This window comes from Dioscorea cayenensis, unplaced genomic scaffold (assembly GCF_009730915.1).
Source record: "Dioscorea cayenensis subsp. rotundata cultivar TDr96_F1 unplaced genomic scaffold, TDr96_F1_v2_PseudoChromosome.rev07_lg8_w22 25.fasta BLBR01001965.1, whole genome shotgun sequence".
Taxonomy (NCBI): Eukaryota; Viridiplantae; Streptophyta; class Magnoliopsida; order Dioscoreales; family Dioscoreaceae; genus Dioscorea; species Dioscorea cayenensis.
In genome coordinates this window covers 16,337-32,063 of record NW_024088356.1, presented here as the reverse complement: position 1 = coordinate 32,063, position 15,727 = coordinate 16,337, and the positions used below count along the sequence as shown (strand labels likewise).

Sequence of the window (15,727 nt, the reverse complement as noted above, 5' to 3'; positions counted from 1 at the left end):
GTGAAAAACCTTACATACATAGTCCCAAATCTAAGGTCAACCATGCTCTAACTCTATTCATGTCCCGGAGGAAAGATTAAATAACCTCTCAACCTCGCACTCGAATAAAGTTGCAATGAGCCTAGGGATTCCAAGTGATAAATCTCTTCCTAATTATAGACCTAACCCTTTGGTCCAAAGTGGAAGGTCCCTAACCACACCAAGCCCTAGATACTAAGATCCCTCAACGCTTTCACCGTGCACGCGTAACTCAGCCTCCCAGCCGGAGATTCATCCCTTAGACCTTTCACCTATTATGGGCCGCAAAAACTCGAGGAACGGAGGTAGACTCTATCACGCTCGGAGGGATAGGGGACGCCCTGCACTCTCCCGACTCACCCCTCTCAACCCTCTCCAACCTAGCTTTGTCTTAAACGCCCACGGCGTGTCACTCACTCACAAGGTTACCAACAAGAACTCTCAACCCTAGTGTCACCTATAGGGGAAATGTTCATACAATCAAGCATTCTAAAGTTGGAACTAACAATAAACATCAATTTATTGAAAGCATGATAAAGAAGTTCAATGAAACGAATACATCCTAGGGTTCACAATCCCCCAAGTACCTACTAGGGGTTTAGCTCTCCATGGAGCTAGCACAATCAAAGAAATCGAATGTAAAAAGCAATATATCCATAAAGAAACCCCCTCGATGGTCGTGGTCAATGGTCTTGTGGAGAGTCCTCTCACCGTCGCAGGGATCCCCTTGTCCGGCCCTAGGATACACCCTCGCCTCAATCGATGCCGACGAAAGCTCTCCCAATAACCTTCTTCCAAACGACACGCCGGCTGCCCGAGTCGAGAACCTCTCCAAAACCCCTAGCCAATACCCCTCAAAACTCTAGCCAAGCCCTCTCAAGTTGGGGAAAAGATGGAGAAAAGAATACCAAAAATCGGGGTTGAATCGGCTTTTACAAAGCCGAATGCGACTCACCCGTGTGGGACTCGGTGACACCCACCGCGCGGAATTTCCACACGGTCAGGATAATTTCCCACGACTGCGGATTCTCTGCTTCTCTACTCTGCGTCACGTTGTGAACGTGTATGCTACAAGACATGCTACAAAGGGACACTTTTCTCCGAATAACTTCCCAATTCCATATTTTCATCGCGAACTGCAAACGGCACATGTTTACATCGTGAATCACTTACTTCTTCAATGATATACATGTTGGTGGAGCTCTCGCTCTTATGTGCATAAATCGGAATGCCTTTCGAGTGTAATCGCCTTTTGTGCCCTCTCCAAATGGATGTGCTCACCGAATGCGAGGAGGTTGGCACACCCCTCAGCATCTCACACCGACCTATGTCTTCGCTTGAACCTTAGCATGATTTCCTCCAAAATAGGTGCATTATGATCCACATTGGCCTATTTCCTTCATACTCGGCCTCACAACCCTACTTGCATAAAAAGTAACATAAAAACACACATATTAGTGTAAAAACCTGAGAAAAGTAATGGTCAACATAAGGAATGAACACTTCGCATTCATATCGCACAAGCACTTATCACCACCATAGCTTGAGCATTACGCAGCTTTCTCCAGTACTCACTTGGCTTGTACGAGGAGGCATTCACTGCATGACAGAGGAGTATGCACGACTGCTTTCACCTGATATCCTCGGAACCTTGACCCCGAGAGAGCTTACAGAGTACTCATGTGGTCAAGGTCAAGACGTAGCTGTGGTGTCCAAGGCCACGCGGCCTTCCCGACCCGCATACTGTATATTTGCACGCCATCATGAGTAGGTCGGTGAATGGTCATGGTGACGATGATCGGTGTTCTTGAGCCGTGAAGGAGCCAGTTGTACTTATACTCGATGGTAGAGCGTGTACCGATTCATTTAGGACACATTCTGGCATGTACATCAGACACCAGGTACACTATGCTAGACTAGGAGCGATCTTCTCGGGCCCTTACATTACGAGATTAGTGCTGGGCATGGGTCTCTTGATTCGATTCGCGGGCCGAGAAGACCAGTCCACCCGCCTCCCTTGAGCTTTAGAGACTATGCGGTTGATGGGCATGGTCCGCAGTGGTTCTGGACAGGGGTCTTGCTTTAGTCCTACTGATCCCCGGAGATAGCCGAGGATGAGGATGATGAAGCCATAGCCTCACCGCCTCCCCAGCCTCACCAAAGATCGATGGAGACCGAGGGCACCTCCCAAATGACCGAGGAACCACCCTGCAAGTGCAGTATGTTTTCACCCATCTCGAGCCAATAATCGCTTTGAGAGGCTCGAGAATGCTACAGGAGTGGTCCGAGCCGAGGTTGCCGAGACTGGGCTACGCAGCCACCAAGATACAGTAGTTCATGGCACGCTTCGATATATTGCACAGAGATCCTAGAGCTAGACGCTGCCCTCATCATTTGTCCCGCACCGGGACCCTTCGTGCCCCGGGCCGGGCCTCCAAGACCTCCATCCTCGACTCAAAGACCGTGACTCCACCATGTGCTTTCCAGCTCAAAGCAGCTAGTAGCAGTAGAGAGCCCAAGAACGACTCCCGACACTTGACTTTCTTTTTACTTTCATGCATTTTACTTTGATTCTATTTTCTTGTTTTTAGACATGTTCACTCAGAAAGGATTTTCCTTCTGAGTTTATGTTATGTTGCATTTAACGAGTTGTCTTCATTGCTTAATCTTTTATACACTCGAGTTATTTTTGTTTTTCTTGAGCTTCACCCGAACCCCTCGTGTAGGCGCAGGTGATGGTCTTGTCATCTTGGGAATTGAGACTTGTCATGGGCACGCGCCAAGGTGCTTCGACACTTGGCACGTGTGAGCTTCTGCAACCCGTTGAACACTACTTCCAATGAATTAGCTTCATCAAATGCAACACTAGGAGTCAGGGGAGTATTGTTTTGATTGCTTCTCCCACATCTATTTTTGAATGATATATTTTGAGTGAGTTTGTATGAGTACATTGAGGACAATGTACAACTTAAGTGTGTGTGGGAGTTCTCACACGCACACATCTTTTCTATTGTTCTGATTGATATATGCTCACATAGCCAATGGCGGTTCACCTTAGTTGCAATGATTGTATTCTTAAGTCTAGGGAGGAATTGTTAACATTGAATGTTTCTCATGCTCTAGTTCTTGCTTGAATTTTTAGGAATTTTTGCCCACTCTACACTTTAGTGCACTACTCACTCTCTTAACTCTATTGGAAACTCATGTTCGATGTTAAAGGGACTAGTTAGGTTTACTCTTTTGCTAAATTAAAAACAATGAAATGAAAAGAAGGAGCAAAAATAGTTTTATTGTTTATTTGTATTTGTTGTGGAAAGAGCTACCACCTATGAAGTGCATGAAGCTACTCTCACAAGTCGGATACTAGTTATGCCCTAATGAGAGAAAGAGCTATCTCATAGGGATGAGTGAAAGCTACCACCGGGTAGAAAGAGCTACCACCTCGAAGGTGAAAGCCACCTCTAGCGCTTTGGAAATGCTACTCTAGAGGATGTGAAGCTACTACCATCTTTTTAAAAATTTTTTTGTCACTTTTGTAGATAACAAGTCCCTTTGTACTTAGAACTTTGAGGAGTATACTTTTGGGTTGTTTTGAGGAGTTCACACACATACACGAAATTCGGGTTTGTTGTCCTTTTTATTCAAGTTTTTAGCTAGAACATTGATTTTTTCGTGATTTAGTGTTGAAATTTTCCTTACTTTGTAGAATACTTTCTTTTTGTATGCCCCGGTGAACCCTAAGGCCAAAGAAATAAGAGAAACAGTAGAATCCACAAGGGCTGCAGGGAATTATCCACGCATCAGTGGAAATTCCCAGACTGCGCAGTAATCTGATAAGTGCTTGAGTAGATATATTTTTATATATGTTTTTGCATGCATTGAGCATCATTTTTACTGTGGTTTATGTCTCATATTGTGTATTTGGTGTTCTTTTTACGTATAGGTTGTGAATGCCTTGAAGTGTAAAAAGGAAGCAAAGGTAGGCTATAAAGACACAATGTTGGGAGTTCTTGTTCAATTCATGACCAAGACACGAGAGCAGCTCATAAAGATGGAGATGTGTGCCAACTTCCAAGAAGATTCAAGTCAATTCACTATTTGAAGGGCACAAAGGCAGCCACATCTTCATATTTCTTCTCTTTGTGAAGATTGCAAGACCTCTCAAAGATACGCCGATGAAGAAAAAGTTTTATAGCCTCACCACATGGACGCTGCCCGGACATGTGGCCTTAAGAGAAGAGTGTTCGGATCGTGCTTTTTGTGAAAAGCACTCGTAGCACTTTCACTCAGAGCAACTTATCGCTCACGCGGCAGGAAATTCCGCGCGCCTGACTGCTCAGCGGGCGGCGTGGAAAAATCCACACTGGGCGTGAGGGCATGTGATGATCGCGATCTAAGGCCTATAAATAGCCATATTTTGCCCTATTATTTCATCTTTTGTGCGACTCTTGAGGGGGGAGACGGTTAGGGTTTGGAGAGGAGGTCTTTGCGGCTTTGGAGGCGCTTCGTCACCAACTTTGATCGATTCCTCCTCCGTCATAGCATCAAGGAAGCCACCAGTGAACCTAGCTTCGAGTGGGTCTTTCAAGACGTCGAGCTTCCATCAAGGCCATCGTCCTATATATAAGGGGTTTATTTCTATGGTTTTAATGTACTTTCATTCATTGATGGTGTGTTTTGTATGTTGCTCCATGGAGAGCTAAAAACTCTATAGGGTATTTGGGCTTTCAGTGAACCCTAGGATTCTCATCTTTGTGGATTTGCTTAGTGTTTCTATTTAATCCGAGTTTGATTAAGTTTTAATCTTGTATTCTCATTGCTTGCTTGTTTAATTAATCCTTGTGGTTGATTGGATTTGCATGATTTGTTACTTTGATGTGAGAGAGGTCTCCATTAGAGTTAGAACTTCAAGGTTAAAGAGGGCTGAGAGGATGAGTCATGAGACAGTGGAGTGTCCTCTCCCTTCCGATTGAGTGTATTCTCATCTCCGCTCCTTAAGCCTCTATGCAACCATATTTGGTGTGAGGCGTGAGATTGAGAGATTTCTCCGCCAGGACCTTGTAGGGGTTAGGGATCCTTCATGGGAATTAGGGTTGGATCAATCTTTAGAATCTGATACAACTCTTGGAATCCCTAGAGTGCTTTGCGCTAATATGTGGTGTGAGGTGTTGAGATTGAGCGATTTCTCCACGGGACCTCGAGGGCACTAGTATCGGTGATCGGGAGGCCGGATCCGATTATATTTGGATTTCCACGACTTAACTTACTCATCATAGAAACACTTTTGCTTATTAGGTACCTAATAACTCGAATCCTCAGGGGAGCATTGCCCGAATACTCCCACTTTTTAATCGATTGAGATCTCCATCCATTTTACCCTTGCATATTTGTCTCCGGTATTCATTTCTTCAGACATTAGATCACCACACCTTTCCATTTATCATTAGGTTAGAAAGGCAGAAGAAGTTAGTACTAGTAGCCCCTGCTCCCTCGTGGATTTGACTCACCCACTCACCGGGGTAATTATTACTTCGACACCCGTGCACTTGCGGTTTACACGCATATTCAGACGCGTGTCATGTACCGTCCACGCCCATGGAGTCGCCTGATTCCAGCCTTATTTATAGCCGATTCAGCCCCGATTTTGGTATTCGTTTCTCCATCTTTTCCCCAACTTGAGAGAGGGCTTTGGCTAGGGTTTTGACGGGTATTGGCTATGGTTTTGGAGAGGTTCTACGGCTCTGACATCGCGCGTCATTTGGAAGAAGGTTATTGGGAGAGCTTTTGTTGGCATCGATCCGGCGAGGTGTATCCTAGGCCGACAAAGGATCCCTATGCATCGAGTAGAGGACTCTCCATAAGACCATCGACACGTACTCATCGAGGGGTTTCTTTATGGATTCATTGCTTTTACATTCGATTTCTTTGATTGTACTTAGCTCCATGAAGAGCTAAACCCCTAGTGGGTACTTGGGGGATTGTGAACCCTAGGATGTATTCGCTTTCATTGAACTTCTTTATTATGCTTTCAATAAATTGATGTTTATTGTGAGTTCCAACCTTGAATGCTTGATTGTATGAACATTTCCACTAGAGTGACACTAGGGTTGAGAGTTTTTGTTGGTAACCTTGTGAGTGAGTGACACACCATGAGCGTTAGGACAAAGCTAGGCTGGAGAGGGTTGAGAGGGTGAGTCAAGAGGCATGGAGCGTCCCCTATCCCTCCGACGTGATAGATTCTACCTCCGTTCCTCGCAGTTCTCTTGCGCATAACAGAGTGAATGGTCTAAGGGATAAATCTCCGCTGGGGCTTAGTTGCACATGCAACGGAGTGAAGTGTAGAGGGGATCTTAGTATCTAGGGCTTAATTGTGGTTAGGGACCTTCCGCCTGGACCAAAGGGTTAGGTCTATAAATAGGAAGAGATTTATCACCTGGAATCCATAGAGCTCATTGCAACTTTATTCGAGTGCGAGGTTGAGAGGTTATTTAATCTCTCCTCCTGGACATGAATAGAGTTAGGCATAGTTGACCTTAGATTTGGGACTATGTATGTAAGGATTTCCACGACTCACCATTGCATTGATTAGGAAGCATAATAGAGAGTCCTTGCACTTGAAGCGATTATCCTAGGTGAAGCATCATCCGAGTACCCCATCTTTATCGATTGCCTTACCTCCTCCTTACTTTTGCTCTCTTACTTGTTGCTTTTAATTGTTTAGGATTGAATCATTGTCATACTTATCGTTGTTGATATTCCACATAGCTATGAATCGAATTAAGTGTCTTTACTCCCTATTTCCTGTGGATTCAATACCCGCTCACCCAGGATCATTACTTCGACAAACCCGTGCACTTGCGGATATACGCAAGGGGATCTTGTCATGTTTTTGGCGCCGTTGCCGGGGAGCTAGCCGTTTAGTGATACTTTGCACTTTGTTTTCTTAGCTATTTCACCACACATTCTAATTCATATCTTCTTATTCTATCATCGTTGTGATTGTCTTTTTCTTTATTTTTGGTACAACTCCAGGTTATGACCTGAGGGAATCCATCAATATTGATTGAAGGAGACCCTGAGCTTGAACGTACACTTAGAAGAAAAGGGAAAGAACCTGTGTAAGAACATCATAATCCAGTTGATTTGGAAGTAGAAGGATCTGAAAACATGGCAGAACAAAATGAGCAACAACGAACACTATCCGATTATGCCAAACCTTCAGTGTTGGGGACACAATCGAGTATTGTGCATCCACCAATTACAGCTCAGAACTTCGAGCTAAAGCCGGCATTCATCCATATGCTACAGCAGTCCGTACAATTCAACGGTTTGGCCGATGAGGATCCAAACAGTCACATAGAGAGCTTCCTCGAGGTGTGCGACATGCTGAAGATAAATGGTGTGATGGATGATGCCATCAAATTGAGAGCCTTCCCATTTTCCTTAAAGGGGAGAGCAAAGCAGTGGCTACACTCATTACCTAGAGCATCAATCACTACATGGGAGGAGATGGTAGAAGCTTTTCTAGCCCGTTATTTCTCTCCCGGAAAATCAGCAAAGCTTAGGAATGAGATCTCATCCTTTGTGCAGTTGGAATTGGAGTCTCTATTTGAGACATGGGAAAGGTTTAAGGAACTCCCGCAGAAGTGTCCGCAACACGGATTCCCGGAGTGGATGATTGTTCAAACCTTCTACAATGGTTTGAACCCCGAGCACAAGGCAACTCTTGGATGCGTGCGAGGAGGTACCTTAGGTAGCAAGACCCCGATGAGGCTCGTCAATTGATTGAGGAAATGGGGTTAAATAGCTACCAAAGTGGAACGCTTAGGGAGAAGAAAAAGGTGGCGGTCTCCATGAAATTGATGCAAGAATTTTCATTGGCGGCCCAAGTGGAGAGTTTGAGTAAGAAGCTAGATCTTATAGCTTCGAATAGAGTTGTGGCCGTGACCAATTGTACTGGCTGTGGTGGAGGACATGCTCCCTCCGATTGCCCAATCGTCATTGGTGATGTTTCTTCAGTTGATAACGTTGACTTTGTAGGTAATGGCATGAGACCTCAAGGGAATCCATACAGCAACACCTACAATTCAGGTTGGAAGAATCATCCAAATTTTTCATGGAGTAATCAAGGACCACAGAAGACCATGGGGCCATCGGGTTTCCAACAACCACAACAAGTCCCTCAAGTGGAAAATAGAATTTCAGGCTTGGAAACCCGAATGACGGATTCGGAGAAGCACTTGGCTAGATTTGTTCAATCGGCAAATACAAGGTTTGAATCAGACGAGGCTACACTTCGCAATCACACCGCCTCCCTTGCACAACCTTGAAAAATTAGGTGGGGCAAATTGCAAAAGTCTCTCTCCCGAAAGGCCACATGGAAGTTTACCAAGCAACACGGAAACCATACCTAGAGAACATGTGAAGGCGATCACTTTGAGAAGTGGGAGTGAGGTTGAAGGGAGGCTTCCGAGTGAAAAGCTGAAAGAATCCCTTACCCCTCTAGATTGAAGAATAACCAAGGGGATGAACAGTATAAGAAGTTCCCTGAGTCCTGCTCAAGCAACTCCACATCAATATTCCTTTTGTAGAGGCATTGGCTCAAATGCCTAAGTACACGATGTTCCTGAAAGACCTATTGACCAACAAGAGGAAATTGGAGGAGAGTGCTTCAGTGGTGCTAGATGCTTCATGCTCGGCGGTGTTGCAAAAGAACATGCCGAACAAGAAGAAAGACCCGGGAAGCTTCATCATTCCGTGTAACATCGGCAACTTAGGTGAGGAAATGGCATTGGCGGATTCAGGGGCACGTATCAACGTCATGCCATATGCTTTCTTCTAAAAGCTAGGATTAGGAGAGCCTAGGCCTTCTCGGATGACTTTATAATTGGCGGACCAAACGGTACGACATCCGAGAGGCATCATTGAAGATGTGCTTGTCAAGGTGGACAAGTACATTTTTTCGATTGACTTTGTAGTGCTAGATATCGATGAGGATGCAGATGTACCCTTGATACTTAGGAGACCGTTCTTGCGGACTTCTAAAGCATTGATTGACATGGACGACGGAGAACTCACATTGAGAGTTGGAGATGACAAGCTCACATACCGCCTTGCTGAAGCCATGCGGCATTCTCTTGATTTCGATGACACTTTATATTTTCTAGACACTACTGATGAGCTTGTTGATGAATATGGGTAGGAAATGTTCAACCTGGATCCATATCAAGGTTTCTTCAACCAAGAGGAGAGCAATGAAGAAGTAATGATGCTTATTTCGAAAGGAGAAGAAAAATCTACCACGGGGATCTTGAAGACGGTGCTCCGGAAAATGAAGAGGGCTCGGAAACACCACGGAAAACGCTCCAAGATTGTCATAGACGTAGATGAGCCAAGGAAGTTGGACGAACCATTGCTAGGTGGTCCGAAGCCTAAGAGTACACCCTTTACCCTCAAGAGACTTTGCTCATCATACTTTCAAGCCATGGGTAAGAGGGCAACCTTCATTTATGAACCCCCGTGATCTAAGAAAGATACGTCAAGCTTAGTGATGTTAAACAGGCGCTTCTTGGGAGACAACCCAAGTGTTTATTGTTCTCGCACCTTTTAGTTTAGTTTGTTTTCATGAATAAACTGTTAAGTGTTGGTGTTTCAATTTTTAAGTGCTTGTGCTGCGATTTTGTTGTGGGTTTTTAAAAGAACTCATTGTGTGTTTTGTTGAGAGTTGGTGAAGTTTGGTCGTTTGAGTTCTATTCCGTGTTTTTATCTGGTAAATTTTGCATAATATAGCAGGCTCTGAGTGTCTAAACATGTTCAGAATAGTTCTGTAGAGACTGCAGGTTTTTATAAGTCGTCCCGAGAAAACACACGGGCGTGTGGAATTTCTACGCACCCGTGGGTGTATACTGCGAGCTCATCCAGAGAAGGCGCAGGCGCAGGGGCATCGCAGCACTTAAAAATTGAAACACCAACACTTAACAGTTTATTCATGAAAACAAACTAAACTAAAAGGTGCGAGAACAATAAACACTTGGGTTGTCTCCCAAGAAGCGCCTGTTTAACATCACTAAGCTTGACGTATCTTTCTTAGATCACGGGGGTTCATAAATGAAGGTTGCCCTCTTACCCATGGCTTGAAAGTATGATGAGCAAAGTCTCTTGAGGGTAAAGGGTGTACTCTTAGGCTTCGGACCACCTAGCAATGGTTCGTCCAACTTCCTTGGCTCATCTACGTCTATGACAATCTTGGAGCGTTTTCCGTGGTGTTTCCGAGCCCTCTTCATTTTCCGGAGCACCGTCTTCAAGATCCCCGTGGTAGATTTTTCTTCTCCTTTCGAAATAAGCATCATTACTTCTTCATTGCTCTCCTCTTGGTCGAACAAACCTTCATATGGATCCGGGTTGAACATTTCCTGCACATATTCATCAACAAGCTCATCAGTAGTGTCTAGAAAGTATAGAGTGTCATCGAAATCAAGAGAATGCCGCATGGCTTCAGCAAGGCGGTATGTGAGCTTGTCATCTCCAACTCTCAATTTGAGCTCTCTGCTGTCCATGTGAATTAATGCTTTGGAAGTCCGCAAGAACGGTCTCCTAAGTATGAAGGGTACATCTGCATCCTCATCGCAGCATACTGTGCCATGATGTGCGCCTTAATGGGCTGATGTTGCGTCTTGCCTATACGTGGGCATCTATTTTGCCATGTCATGAGCCATGCCTCACCATGCTCGCGTCAGCCATCTTCCTTAGTATGGGGCTTGGTCAGTGATGGCCATGCCTTTGCTCGGTGATGGCCATATTAGCACAACCACTTAATCTCCACCCATTATCATCACCATCTTAATCATCATCAACTTAATTAACCAAGAGAAACCCTAATTCGGTTGATACAGTAATCTACAGTAAAAACCGAAAATTTCTCCACCATTCTAAGCAAGATCCATCGTAACCAAAAGGGTTTTTTTCCCAAACAAAATCATCTTATAACAACCCTTTCATCCTCTCTATCAACCCTTATTCAAATTCATCAACTTCTTCTTCATGAAAACAACTACACATATATACATCAAAACATCTCAACCAAAATAAAATTATTTAAAATCCTTACCAAGGATGTTTCACTCCGGTGAACTATCTTCGGAGATCTCCAAGCCCAACTCCTCAAAACCTCCAATTTCTCCACTCATTCTTTTTTTTTCATAAAACTATAGCAACCATTGAAGAAGAAGAAGAAGAAGAAGAAGAAGAAGAAAGCCCATCATAAAAGCTAGCCATTTCCAAACTTTTTATCTCTAATTTGATTTCTGCCAAAATTAACTTTCAGTCCCTGTCAGGAAAGAGTTTTACAAAGAAGTCCCTATGAACTTATCTTTTAGTCCTTGATCTTTGGAAATAGTTTATATCAAATCCTTTTAATTACTTGTGAACCCAAAATCTTTTATAAACTCTCACACATAGGTCCTTGAGATTTCCATTTGGGGTTTTCAACAAAACTGCTCTGTAGGAAAATCTTACTACAACTATAATAATATCCTGAATGTATTTTCCAACAGGTAACCAAAGTTTCAGCGTATTACAATCCGTCCCCCTAAGGAAATTTCATCCTCGAAATTTCCTTAGCAGGAATCGATTTGATATCATTAAATTCACTTGCTTGTTACAACATCTGTTCTCTTCTTCCAAATCTGCTCAACAGTACACAAAAAACATCTGAAAGTACAATCAGCTATCTGCTAACAATCAAAGTAAACCTGATTCCTTTTATACGATGTTGTATATGGTATACAACACTCTTCTATTTTGTCGCTCTGATTTTCTTACTTACAACACTCGGACAATAAACTAATCTTGCAACTTTCCATAATCCAGGAGAAAAGCAGCTTCTTATTTACTAATTAAAAATACGACATACTAGAGATACACTAATGGGGTACAAACATCTCAGGGCACACAAGGGATAATACAAATAGGTTATTCCACTATTCACAAGTCCTCATACAACTACTGAACCTCACCCTTGTCTATGGTAGCGGCATAACCTTTCCTTGTTCTATTGCTCAACTGCTTTACCATAATAAGAACTGCATAGGCATCATCATATGCCGGTACGAACTCCTCAGGAACTCCATACCTCTTTCTCAATTTTGTCATGTGTGTCTCGTCGAGGTGAAAGCGTTCCATGTAAATTTTCCTCAACTCAGAACCAACTACAGAGCTGAAATCTCTGGTATTCATGCTCACAACATAATGAGCTCATGGGACATAAACATCAGTCATTGATTTCTCATGATTACCAGGCATAATAGTAAAACTAGAAGATGCTGGTGCAACAAGAGTAGAGCTAGAGGATACTTGAGTGTCAGTGTGGTTTTCCTTCTCTTCTTTCTTCTTTCACTCCTCCTCTCTCTTTCTCCGTTCCTCCCCTTCTCTTCTTTGCTCTTCGTCATCTCTCTTCCTTTTCTCCAAGAACTATTTTCAACTCTGTCTCTATTAGACATTGAAGGAGGCCCTCATCTCAGTCATCTCAATTGTCTTGGTTCTATTACTCAAAAATCCTTGAGACACTCAATATTCCACTGATAAAAATGAAGGTATGATCTTCTCCTCTACATAAACACAACTAAACCACACTTAGAGGAGCTGGTTATAGTTCATCCCAAGTATGATAAATCAAACCTTTTAATAAACAACAAAAAGGTGATAAAGAATATTGGTTACCTACAAACTAAACCCCATATCTTAAGCATGAGTATGTTCAAAGAACTATTCAAATAGCACTATAAATCACTATTTTGGGATAAAACCAACTCTGAAAAATATCTCAAGCTATGATCCGGGTCAAAGCGCCATTCTTAATTCTATGCCTCAAATAACAAACCCTAGTATTAGCCCTCATTTGTAATATGTAACTTAGGTTTTAACCCAATTTGAGAGTCTTAGTAATTTATATTAGCCCCTCACACTACAGTCTAATCACTACTAAACCTTTAAGCTTAGACTTTGACTTCTCAAATTAGGCTCAGATGATAACCCGTGATCTCTACCAACGAAAGATATCTCAACCTACAGCTCTGATACAAAATGATGTCACATCTATCCCTTTTACTGAGGTAAATGTGGCACCCATCAATTACAAAATCATTTTAACTAGAAAACTGACATCCCCTTTAAAAACAAAATCAGACTTACAAACAGGACTGTCAACTTTGCATCAACTATAGGTTCAAATACAGGAATACAGTAAACATAATTACTCTAATTTGTGGGAACAACTACTACAAGATCACGACACCAAAAATAGAAAGAAAAAGGACCCACTGTAATCCTGAACTCAACCCTAACAAGCTCTATACTCGCAAAGGTAATCTAATAGGGTCCTGTTGCTGCAATTGTAACACATTTCAGTTGGTCGATAGTGGCTCAATAATATCAAATGATTAAATATAAGATATAAAGTATATACAAATCAAATTTTCAAATAACTTCCTAAGTTTCACAAAACCGGAATTTGTTAAAGTACAAGTTTTACCAGCTTTAAAACATAAACTCATCACGAATCATCATCAAATCAATTTTCCAAGGAAATATAATTTTTGCGAGTGACTACCTTCCTAAGAGCGATAGTTGGGCTTCCCCCCGTCACCACAATCCAAAATAACATCTGTTGCATGACTGAACTATAAAAACGTTCTCAAATCATTAGCTTAAAAACACTTCCTGACTTAGCCGCCGTTGCGACTAGGTTGAGAACCATCAAGGTCTTCATAACCTTGCTGTTAACCATTGAGATCCTGTGTGGTAACCTCGGGTTTCTCAACAGTACCAAACCTTGTCAATAGCTTTATGCACCTCTTGACTAGGGGTAAACTCAAGGTTGACCAGGCAGCCTCCCATCAGGTTGAACCGTGGAACCCCCACTGCAGTGTCGGACTAAAGTCCGTAGCCACCATTAAAATCCTATGAAAGCTCAATAGCACAATACATACATAATACCTACAAAGTCCAAATCCATGATACCATTCCTATACCAGGAATGAAAACCAATTCCACAAGCATTGATGGTAAAATCATTTTAATATGCCCACATGGTTTCACAAATCATCTCAAAGTTAAGGTACACATAACCATTAAAATAAATACCTAAAATGAATAATTAAAATATATATACATGTATTTTCTAAAGTTGAAACTATGTATCATTATATAAAACTAGATGTATTAATACTATTGTCATGGCACAACAATATCGAATAAATATAAGTATCCTTTAATATTATACATAATTAAACATAATAAAATAAAATAATTAAACAATTATTTCAAAAATATTAGCTATTAAATAATAATTTCCAAAATAGTAACAATTAACCAATTATTCTAAATAATAGCCAATACCAACTCACTTGCTCTCCTTTGGGTTTATTTCGAGACACGAAACTTCCTTCCAAGCCTGAACAAAACCTAACAGGAGAACGGAAAAAAATAAGATAAATATAGATTAACTAAAGATAGAATTGAACCCAAAAGAAAATACAAGAAGTAAATAATTGACTCTCTAATTAGGCCCATTCACTCCAACTGATTCAAACCCCTGACCTTGTATAAACAAACTAGCCTCCAGCTTGCACTTAAACAACCTTAATTTAGCATAAACCCTCCTGAACCAATTTGAACCAATCTTAATTTCACTGAACCAAGTTTAATTTAACTAACAAGCATTGAACCAATTCCAATTCTTATACAAAATCTTTTGAACCAGCTTAGCTCAACTAAACCCAATTTTCCTTTAATTGGTACACCTGAAAGTCATTAGCCCAAAATCTGAACCAAGCCCAAATCATTCTCAACCAACTTAACCAAAATTCAACCCAACTTAGTTACACATTTAGTCCAAATCAAATCAATCCTCAACCAACTTAACCTAAATTCAACCCAACTCAATTACACATTTAGTACAAATCAAATCAATCCTCAATTGGTTGCACCAAACCAATTCTATACACTCATTCAAACCCAAATGAACCCAACCTACTTTAACTTGGCTAACCAAACCTAACTCCAATCCAATTGAATGAACTTGACAAATTCAAATCAAGCCCACTTCACTTGATTTGATCAAGCCCAACTCAATCAGTTTGGCTAAGCCCAACCACTTAATCTCCATCCATTATCATTACCATCTTAATCATCATCATCAACTTAATTAACCAAGCCAAACCCTAATTCCGGTTGATACAGTAATCTACACTAAAACCGAGTATTTGTCCACCATTCCAAGTAAGATTAATCATAAATATAAGGGTTTTTTTCTAAACAAAAGCATCTTATAATAACCTTTTCATCCTCTCTATCAACCCTTCTTCAAATCCATCATCGTCTTTCACACAACCGAATTGCGTATGAACCGCAAGTGCACGGGTGTCGAAGTAATAAATACCCGATGAGTCGGGTAATCAAATTCACGAGGAATGGAAGAATTAGTATTAACCACTTCTCAGTTATCTAGTCAAAATCAATGAATATGATGAAATGAATTAATTGCAAGAAAAGCAAACAAATATGTAAGAAATAGTGTAGAGGAGTTCTCAATCACTAAAGATGAGGTATTCGGGCGATGATCCCCCTAGGATCTTAAATGAAGCTCAAGATTCACTAAATGCTCTTAAACCGAGTCTAATGAGTCGAGGTAATCCAAGAACAACAAATCCTT

At 41.8% G+C, this 15,727-nt stretch overlaps 1 non-coding gene across 1 annotated transcript; it reads right to left on the bottom strand.

Moving 5' to 3' along the window:
* Positions 1 to 7,575: 7,575 nt before the first annotated feature.
* On the bottom strand, positions 7,576 to 7,682 carry LOC120257236. Its single transcript, XR_005535589.1, has one exon. It is a non-coding gene; the product is annotated as a small nucleolar RNA R71 (small nucleolar RNA).
* Between the last annotated feature and the right edge of the window lie 8,045 nt (positions 7,683 to 15,727).